The sequence below is a fragment of the Rutidosis leptorrhynchoides genome, chromosome 11 (assembly GCF_046630445.1).
Source record: "Rutidosis leptorrhynchoides isolate AG116_Rl617_1_P2 chromosome 11, CSIRO_AGI_Rlap_v1, whole genome shotgun sequence".
In the NCBI taxonomy this organism is placed as follows: domain Eukaryota; kingdom Viridiplantae; phylum Streptophyta; class Magnoliopsida; order Asterales; family Asteraceae; genus Rutidosis; species Rutidosis leptorrhynchoides.
Genome location: NC_092343.1, coordinates 79270915 through 79282375, shown reverse-complemented (window position 1 = coordinate 79282375; position 11461 = coordinate 79270915). Strand labels below are relative to the sequence as shown.

General features: G+C 34.6%; 1 non-coding gene across 1 annotated transcript; it reads right to left on the bottom strand.

Annotated features, from left to right (window-relative positions):
* Positions 1–507: 507 nt before the first annotated feature.
* On the bottom strand, positions 508–614 carry LOC139879279 (small nucleolar RNA R71). Its single transcript, XR_011770129.1, has one exon. It is a non-coding gene; the product is annotated as a small nucleolar RNA R71 (small nucleolar RNA).
* Between the last annotated feature and the right edge of the window lie 10847 nt (positions 615–11461).

Sequence of the window (11461 nt, the reverse complement as noted above, 5' to 3'; positions counted from 1 at the left end):
CAATTCAGAGATCCTGAACCATTAATCTTTCCTCCGGAACCACCAATCATTCAAACAGAGATTGTCAGGGAACAAACCATTAAATCAGAATCCTCTAGTGATTCAGATTCAACAAATTCAATCATGGAAAATCTGGAACCTCTAAGTATAGAAGACCGAATGCGAGCTAAACGCACTGGCCAAGGTCACGCAATTACTCAGCCAGACATTAATGCGCCAGATTATGAAATCAAAGGACAAATCCTACACATGGTAATAAATCAATGCCAATTTAGTGGTGCGCCGAAGGAAGATCCAAACGAACATCCTCGAACCTTTAATAGAATCTGTACTCTATTTAAAATCAGAGAAGTGGAGGATGAACAGATCTATCTCATGTTATTTCCCTGGACTTTAAAGGGAGAAGCCAAAGATTGGTTAAAATCGTTACCTGAAGGGGCGATTGATACATGGGATGTCTTAGTTGAAAATTTTCTTAAACAATTCTTTCCGGTATCTAAAGCCGTGAGACTTCAAGGAGAAATAGTTACATTCACACAAAAGCCAAATGAAACTCTATATGAAGCGTGGACAAGATTTGAAAAGTTGTTGAGAGGATGTCCGCAACATGGTTTAGACACTTATCAAATAGTACAAATATTCTACCAAGGATGCGACATCACTACACGAAAAGACATCGATATAGCAGCTGGTGGTTCCATTATGAAGAAAACCACAACTGAAGCTTACAAAATTATTGATAACACTGCTTCCCACTCACATGAGTGGCACCAAGAAAAAGATATCGTTAGATCATCTAAAGCGGCTAGAGCCGATTCTAGCCACGACTTTGATTCCATTTCCGCAAAGATAGATGCTGTCGAGAGACGAATGGAAAAGATAACTAAAGATATTCACTCAATACGAATTAGTTGTGAGCAGTGTGGAGGACCACATTTAACAAAAGATTGTCTCAGTATTGAAAAAACAATGGAACAAAGAGAGAATGTTTCATACATTAACCAAAGGCCTGGAAATAATTATCAGAATAATTATCAACCGCCAAGACCAATCTACAATCAAAATTAAAATTATAACTGAAATGTTCCATACAACAATCAACAAGGTCCTAGCAATCAACAAGTATTCAACAATACTTACAATCAGCAAAGACCTATTTTTCAAAATAAACCACCACAAACCTATGATAAAAAGCCAAATTTAGAAGACATGATGTTGAAGCTAGTTGAATCTCAAACGCAGTTTTTCACATCTCAGAAACAAACCAATGAACAAAATGCTCAAGCATTTAGAAATCAACAAGCTTCTATTCAAAATTTGGAACACCAAGAAAGTAACCTAGCAAGGTTGATAGGTGAAAGAAAACCGAAAAGTCTACCTAGCGATACAAATGCTAACCCCCGGAATGAAACAGCTAAAGCTATTACCACAAGAAGTGGTATTACACTTAAACCACCTAAAATACCTATAATTTCTGATGAAGCTATTCCTACTCCACGAGAACCACAATCTGAGCAAGATAAAGAAACAGAACCGGTAGTTGAAAAGGTTAATGAAGATAACACAGTTAAGGCTAAACCTTATGTTAAACCATACCAACTACCACTTCCTTACCTTAGTAAAATGAGAAAAGAAAGACTTGAAGCCGAGCAATCTAAATTCTTGGATATGTTTAAATAAATAAATGTAAATCTTCCTTTCATTGATGTAATTTCAGGAATGCCAAGATATGCTAAATTTCTGAAAGATCTAATCACAAATAAAAAGAAAATGGAAGAACTCTCGGCTCTTACTATGAATGCTAATTGTTCTGTAGTATTGTTGAATAAGATACTAGAAAAATTATCAGATCCAGGAAGTTTTACAATTCCATGTTTTCTGGGTAGTCTTAGTTCAATAGAACCATTGACAGATTTAGGTGCTAGTATAAATCTAATGCCGTATTCACTATACGCTAAACTAGACCTTGGAGAATTGAAACCAATAAGAATAAGCATACAACTAGCCGATCGATCAGTAAAATATCCTAGATGGATAATGGAAAACATGCTAGTTAAAGTTGTTACTTTAGTATTTCCAGTAGATTTTGTTATTCTGGACATGGAAGAAGATTCTCGAGTTCCTCTCATATTAGGAAGACCATTCTTAAACACGACTAAAACAATAATAGACGTGTTCGGTAAGAAACTGACCCTAAGCATAGAGGACGAGAGTGTTACCTTTTCTGTGGATAGAGCCATGCAACAACCGCAATCTGCAGATGATACATGTTATTATATTCAAACTATAGATTCACATGCAGAATTGTTAGAAGAATTTCCAGAATTACAAGGAACGGGAGAATGTTCTTTAGGAGAAGGAACTGAACCAATTGATGAAGCCAAAATGTTAGCCGCACTCATGGCTAATGGATATGAACCAACAACAGAAGAAATTCAAATGCTAAAAGAGGAAGGCAGATATCGATACAAATTATCGATAGAAGAACCACCGACATTAGAGTTAAAGCCACTTCCAAACCATTTGGAATATGCTTATTTACATGGTGAATCTGAATTACCTGTAATAATATTGTCTTCTCTTACAGAAAATGAAAAATCTCAACTCATTTCTGTGCTAAAAGCTCATAAACCAGCTATTGCATAGAAGATTCATGATATTAAAGGCATAAGTCCTTCGTATTGCACACATAAAATCCTTATGGAAGAAGGTCATAAAACGTATGTGCAACGCCAACGAAGACTAAATCATAATATGCAAGATGTTGTTAAGAAAGAAATTATAAAACTGCTAGATGCAGGTTTAATTTATCCAATCTCTGATTGTCCCTAGGTAAGCCCAGTTCAATGTGTACCTAAGAAGGGTGGCATGACTGTCATCACAAATGAAAAAAATGAGCTTATTCCTACTAGAACTGTAACAGGATGGCGTGTTTGTATTGATTATAGAAAATTAAATGACGCCACCAGAAAAGATCACTTTCCCTTACCTTTCATTGATCAAATGTTAGAAAGATTAGCCGAAAATAGTTACTATTGTTTTCTTGACGGTTTTTCCGGATACTTTCAAATTCCAATAGCACCCGAGGATCAAGAGAAAACCACATTCACGTGCCATTATGGTACTTTTGCTTATAAATGCATGCCATTTGGACTTTGCAACGCCCCTGCAACCTTTCAAAGGTGCATGATGGCGATTTTTCATGACATGATAGAAGAATGCATGGAAGTTTTCATGGATGACTTTTCAGTCTTCGGTGATACTTTTGAAACATGTCTAGTTAATCTTGAACGAATGCTTATTAGATGCGAACAATCAAATCTAGTTCTTAATTGGGAGAAATGCCATTTCCTGGTTAAAGAAGGCATCGTTCTTGGTCATAAAATTTCAAAGGAAGGAATTGAAGTGGATAGAGCTAAAGTAGATGTAATTGCTAAACTTCCATATCCCACCAATGTTAGAGGAGTTAGGAGTTTTCTAGGGCATGCCAGTTTTTACCGACGTTTCATAAAAGATTTTTCTAAAATTGCCACTCCTATGAATAAACTCCTAGAAAAAGATGCTCCATTCATCTTTTCAGATGAATGCATCAAATCTTTTAATATTCTTAAAGAAAAACTCACTAATGCGCCGACCATGATAACTCCAAATTGGAATCTACCATTTGAACTCATGTGCGATGCAAGTGATTTTGCAATGGGAGCCGTTTTAGGATAAAGGATTGAAAAACGATTTCAACCTATTTATTATGCTAGTAAGACGTTACAAGGAGCACAAACGAATTACACAACTACTGAATAAGAACTCCTTGCTATTGTCTTTGCTTTTGACAAATTTCGTTCATATCTCGTTCTACCTAAAACGGTGGTCTATACTGACCATTCTGCTCTAAGATACCTATTTTCGAAACAAGATGCCAAACCACGATTAATCCGTTGGATCTTACTCTTACAAGAGTTCGATATTGAAATCCGAGACAAAAAGGGAGCAAAAAATCTCGCCGCTGATCATCTTTCTCGTCTTGAAAATCCCGAATTAGAAGTTCTAAATGAATCGGCCATACAAGATAACTTTCCTGATGAATATCTATTGAAGATAGATTATAGTGAAATTCCATGGTTTGCAGACTATGCAAACTATTTAGTATGTGGATTCCTTAAAAAAGGGTTGTCATACCAAAAATGAAAGAAATTCTTTAGTGATATAAAACACTATTTCTGGGAAGATCCACATTTGTTTAAAAATTGTCCCGATGGAATAATACGCCGATGCGTATTCGAAGATGAAGCTAGTCAAATCTTAAACCATTGTCACACAGGACCAACAGGAGGGCATTATGGGCCTCAACTCACAGCAAGAAAAGTTTACGATGCTGGATTCTATTGGACTACAATTTTCAAAGACGCACACCTTCTTTGAAAATCCTGTGATGCTTGTCAAAGGGCCAAAAAAATAAGTCAACGTGATGAAATGCCATAAAATGTCATTCAAGTATGTGAAGTATTTGACGTTTGGGGTATTGACTTTATGGGTCCATTTCTAAAATCTCATAATAATCTCTACATTCTCGTTGCCATTGATTATGTATCTAAATGGGCGGAAGCACAAGCTCTCCCGACTAACGATGCACGAGTTGTAGTCAACTTTTTAAAACGTCTTTTTGCTAGGTTCGGAACACCGAAAGCTTTAATAAGTGATCGGGGTACTCATTTTTGTAATAATCAACTTGAGAAAGTTCTCAAAAGATATGGAGTAACTCATAAAATCTCAACCGCGTAACATCCACAAACAAGTGGACAAGTTGAAAATACCAACCGAGCATTAAAACGTATTCTAGAGAAAATCGTAGGATCAAATCCAAAGGAATGGTCCATGAAATTAGAGGATGCACTCTGGGCTTTTAGAACAGCCTATAAAACTCCAATTGGAACCACACCTTTTAAACTCGTTTACGGAAAGGCATGTCATCTTCCAGTAGAAATTGAGCATAAAGCATTTTCGGCTTTAAAGACATGTAATCTTGATTCACATGAAGCTGAACATCTACAGTTAAGTCAGCTAAACGAATTAGAAGAATTAAGACATGAAGCATACGAAAATTCGTTAATCTATAAGGAAAGAACGAAGAAATGGCATGATAAAAGAATCAGAAGTTCAAAAGAATTTAAAGAAGGAGACAGAGTTCTTCTTTTCAATTCACGATTCAAGCTATTTCCTGAAAAATTGAAATCAAGATGGTCTGGACCATTCATAGTCAAAAGAGTTTTCCCGTACGGAACAGTAGAATTAATAAATTCAAATGGGATTGAATTTAAGGTTAATGGTCACAGAGTTAAACATTACATAGATAGTCCAATGGAAGTTGAAGATGAAGTTAATCACAATTTCGATACCACAGCTAACTAAGTATGGGAAGGTTCAAATCTTTTTAGGATAATAGTTATTTCTGTTAGAGTTAGATATTCTGTTTTCGTGTAGTTTCCGAGAATGGAATCCGAATGGTCTTTCCCTAGCAGACCCTAAAGAACTAGTCTTCTCCCTCCATTCTGAATTTTTAGTTTTTTAGGTTTTACGAGATGAAGAATTCCTTTGATCTGAACCATGGTCTAATGCTACACGCTATGATTACTAAACGTAATAATGACACCCTTCTGAGTGAATTAGTATCATTCATAAGAGGCAAAATGGACGGAGTAAGAAAAGAACTCAGGAAAGATCATCATAAGATCCATTTTGGTAAAGGGAAATCAAAATCCGCAATAAAAAGAAGAGCACGACACCTTGAAAGATGTTATAAATGCGGAAAATGGTCACACAAAGGTAAATGTTCAAACAATCAAACATATTCAAATACCGAATTTGTTACTCTATGCAGAGAAGGACCGTTTATATGTTTAGAAGAAAAGATATTGAAGAATCGAGGTTACGCTTATGTAGCTATGGAGAACCAAATCACACGACTCTCCTATGAGTCGGCTAAAGCAAGTCTCTGAGAATTCTTTCTCATAGGTAAGTATGTACAGTTTTTTATTTATTTATTTATTGCTTTTAACCTTTTGATAATAAACACTGAATCGTTCACTATAAAGTATTAAATTGGTATTCAATAAAATTAGGTATGCGTAACCGAAATTATTGATATCATACAAAAATTTATTACATCACTGCGAAATTTACCGTTTATTCTTAAGGTATAAATATCTTTAATCAATCAACCCAAAATATTTCAAAAATTCGTCAGGAGTAAAACTAGGTTATGGAACCGAAATTACTTTACCGAAAAGAGGGGCGTATATCTTTGATAATATTTGATTGATTAAAGTGGGATAAAAAGAGCAAAAAGATTTTTAATTTTAATTTTTATCTTGTTTTTAAAATTAATATATAAATATTAAATTAATATTGTAAACTTTTTAAATCATTATATTTAAGCTTTTAAATATTTTAAAAATTAATATTTTTAACATAAGTTTGTAAAATTAATGTACAAAAATATTAAATGTTAATATGAAATTTTATGCATTTTAAATTTAAGTTTGGTGTGAATTTAAAAACAAAATTTTACTTTATTTCATTAAGTTAAAAATGTGATATTCAAAATTCGTCGTGAGTTGAAAACTAGGTCGTTGAACCGAAATTGCTTTATCCAAGGGAGGGACGAGAAATTTTATTATCATTATTTTTAATCCTATTGAATTAAAGTATGCCAAAAATAATAAAAAAACCCAAAAATATTTGCTTTTAAAACGACGCTTAAAAAGTAACAAATTTTAAAACTTTGTTGAGAGACGGACTAGAACAACGATCCGAAACGGCTTCATTCTTAAAAGAAACAAATTTTTAAAAATTTATTAAATTATGTTTTATTAAGTGAAGGTTTTTATATATATAAAAAAAACCTACACCCCATGCGATCGCATGGGTTTTGCACTTGGAAACCATGCGGTCGCATGGGGACCGAATTCTGGTCAGAATCAAATACCCAGCGAGCTATTCTGTTTCTTCATAAACACACACACATACATACGAACACACTCCAAAAATACCCTAAAATCATCAATTTTTAACCAAAATCAACCAAATTTCTTGCTATAATCCGCTCTAATCATGAAATTGTTCAGAAGTTTTTCAAAGAAGAGATTTACCGATACTGATGGTGCATCATCATCATCTAGGCAACCTGCTCCAGAACCTGAACCAGAAATGCAATATGAACCGGAGCAACAACAGGAACAACAACAACAACCACCTGATCAACACGTACCATACTATGATCCGCAACAAGAATATATTAATGCCTATGTAATTTTTCCGATTCATCCGATAATAGAACACCCAACGATTCATGAAGAACAGTTGCATCCTAATTTGAGATTTGATCGAAGCTGGAGAGATTACTCGACGTACCAAAGTAACAAATTTAAACTGGTAATGAAAAATGTAGAAGTACCGAGGGTAATTGATTAGGAGCCTTTGGAAAAGGTCCAACTAGTTAACTCAGTTAGACAGCATCTGATCCAAAGGTATGGCAGCTCTTCTTTTCCCGATTGGGAACGTTTATTCACCATTCGTAGGCCTGTATATAAGGAATGGTGTGTTGAGCTTATGAGTACTATAGCGTTAAATGTAGATGTATTTAGGTTAGATGATAGAAGTTTTCTTAGATTTTTACTTGGCCGTAGGATGTACAGGATGTCCATGCTGGACATGGCCAGGGCTTTACAGATTTACACTCCTGGTGAATTACTACTACCCGATTGTACAAATTTGATTTATCATGGGGAGCGAGTAGATAGGAATTTTGATGCGGACGCTGTCTGGAGGCGTATGTCAAACTATAATGTTTTTACGCTGGGAGGAAGACACTCCTATTTAGATATTAACAAAGAAGAGCTTCTTATTATACATAGATTTTTAGCTAATTCGATTATACAAAGAGGTAAAAACAAGGAAAAGATGACCTTACATGATTTATTTTACCTTAAGTGTATTCGAAACACTAGAAGCTTTGTTAATATCCCCTAATGTGTCGGTTTTTATCTGTCCAAAATGGTAGCAGGAATACAGGACGGGGGAGTAATAAGAAGAGGTATTTTTGTTACTCTCATTGGAGAGTATTTGGATGTATATAGGGATCAAGGGGGTCCACTGATAGTGTGTAGGGAACAGGTTGATACTTTAGGATTGAAGGTCTATCAGGATGCTAAAGTATTAAAGAGCAGACGCAATTAGGCAGTACCATATGATGGTCGTCATCCTCAGGTAGAGAGAGGTTCAGATGAGGAAATGGAGGAAGCGGATGACATTAGGGATGTCATTAGGGAGGCTATGACTGACATCTACCAGCGTATAGATGAGGTAGAAATGACAAACGAGGCTAGACATGGTCGGTACGAGCAGTGGCAAGCCGAGAATGTGTACGAGCATTCCAGGCAACGACAGCATGATAGATGGCACTATCATCAGCATCAGATCATGAGCCAACTATCACCTCAGGTACCAAATAACTACATACCAACCCGACCTACTTACTATCCTCCACACCAGCTCGATCTGCGACCACCATTTACTCTCTACGATCCTAACCAGGCCTATCAGTACACCTATAACCAACCATGGAACCCGCCCGATGACATGAACTGGAACCCCTATCTAGATTGATACAGTTCCCGTTGGTGATTTTTATCTTTTATTATTTTTATTTATTTATATTTAAACATATAATATTATGATACTTTTAATGTAATGTTTAATATTTTTATTATTTTGTACTAATATTTCATATTTGATTTGAAAGTGGGATGTTAAGTCCCATTTAAAATTACCATGCATGTTATTATTTGTATGTATGTATATTGTCAATTGTACACAACAGGGTAAAACAGCGCATTTTCAAAGACTGGCATTAAGTTCAGCAAGAGCTACTAATTTTGACGACAAAACGAAAAACAAATGTGATGTAACAACAAGACAGAATGAACCAATGATGTGCACCATTTATCATTCAACAAACAAACGCCAATATGTTTGGAAACTTTGGTAAAATTTAATCATTTTTCTACGCTAATCACCCTCAATAATTTAAATTGTTACTAATTTCTTGCAAATGAGGGCATTGCAAGATCTTAAGTGTGGGAAGGGGTTAAATTCTTTCAGATTTTTAAAATTTTTGACTTATACACTTGGTTACCATTAAAAATACTAGTAACGCAGTAGTTGTATTAGAATCTAGTGCTCTCTGATAATAAAGAACAACCCTAGTCTTATATACTGACTACCAATTCTAGTAAAAAATTTTCAAAATTTTCAATTAAATGAACTCAAAATCATGTTTATACAAATTTATGAACGATAAAACTAAGTGTTAAAACCGAAATTATTGTTACCTCGGAAAGGACATAAATTGAGAAACAACCCAAAATATTAGAATTCATTTAAAATGGAATAGAAGAAAATAAAAGTCAAGTGGGAAAAATTTACCAAGTTATTTAGAACATATGTCACATATTTTTGTACAAATAATTGAAGATACTTTTGTTTTGGACAAAATTAACTGTTTTACCCGGTAAATTGTAATAAATTTGAAAGAAAGATGGATCTACACGATGAATCAATTCTATCATTAAAAGGAAGTAAAGTCTTCCGAAAAAGAAACACGCTTCTTGATTTAGGTCAGGAAGTTGTCGTCCAGACCAGTTGTAGAGTCAACCTTGGAAAGTTTTCTCGAAAATCAGCTGAAAATCCACGGACCTCAACATCAAACAGGGTCGCCAAGTGGTCAGACTTATCCTAACCATGAGAGGATCTGTCTCGTACAATGGGGGGGGAGGGGCACCATGCAAATTAGCTTATAAGACTAATGAATCGGATCTCCAGAAAGGATAATCTCCTTAAAGATCAAAAATCAGCTTTTAAGACTGATATTACTCAATCCTTGAGATTGACCTTAAAGATTGAGAATTACAAACTCATGGAATTCGATGATATCTAAACCCGAGCTTGAACGAGAAAATATTTTGATCAAAATTACAAACCGATTTTTTTCTGAAAAACCCATTTTTAATGCGTTCATTACCATTGAACGTAAAATCCTAAGAATTCACCTGAAATTCATTAGGTCACCTGAACCAAATCGGGTGTCAACCATAAGAACGGTGGTTGCATAGCATGGTCAAAGACAGGACCTTATGCCAGACCAAAAAACTATAGGGTGATCTTTACTATTGCTCCTACAAAGGATAGTAATTTCATCCGACACGTTATAGACCATAATTAAAAGCATGTCACGGGACATTACCTTAACAGTTGCTTGTTCAACGCTTTCCTTTACAACCGGAGGGTAGTTTACCGAAAGGTAATATACGGAGCAAGTATACTGGACGTGTTGCTTTCCCAATACAAGGTTAGCAAGTGGGTGACACAAAACCGCAAGTTTTGAGCTAAAATTTTCAAATCTGAAATCCACCAAACCCACAAAAACAATTTGCAAACACCGGTTAAGGGTTATTCCTGAAAACTTATCTAGGATAAAATCTAGAATGAATTTTCAAAAGATCAAATGTTTTCATAAAGATCCAATTTTCTTAAAGGATCTAAATTTTTATAAGTCATGTGGGACTGTAAACCACATCGTTACTATCATTATTTATACCACCGTATCAAAATCACTGATGTATAAAGTGTGAGAATAAAGAAGTGATTCTAGTGTGATTTTATTTCAAGTTCCATATTGCTTGAGGACAAGCAACGTTCAAGTGTGGGGATATTTGATAGTGCTACAAATGAACATATATTCAGGCGCAATATCTTTCCAATATGTAAAGTTTTCAGTTGTAATTGTTCTATTTTCAAGTAATATTCGTTTAAATAAATTAGTGCGAAGACAAAAGGCGAAAATGAAGATTTGAAGATGCAAATGACCAAAAAGCTCAAATGTACAAGATACAATCCAAGTGGTTCAAATTATTGATGAGAAACGTCTAAAAATGACAAGAGTACGAGCCGCAAAACGCAAAGTACAAGATATTAAATAGTACGAAAGGACGTTCGAAAATCCGGAACCGGTACCAGAGTCAACTCTCAACGCGCGACGCAACGGACTAAAAATTACAAGTCAACTATGCACATAAATATAATATAATATATAAATAATTCTTAAAATTATATATATATTATATTTATTTATTAAAACTGTCGACAAATAAAAAACAAAAGCATGTGAGCTGTAAAAGAAGGCCATGCGATCACATGGCCTGGAAGTGCAAAAACCATGCGGTCGCATGGTGAATAGTATCAGCTCAGGTCCTATAAAGTTCGCGTGTTTTGGCAGAAAATAACACATCTTTTTCTATCCTCTCTATCTCTCACGTAATATATATATATATATATATATATATATATATATATATATATATATATTATAATTTTAACTTTAATTTAATAATAATAAGGGTATGTTAGC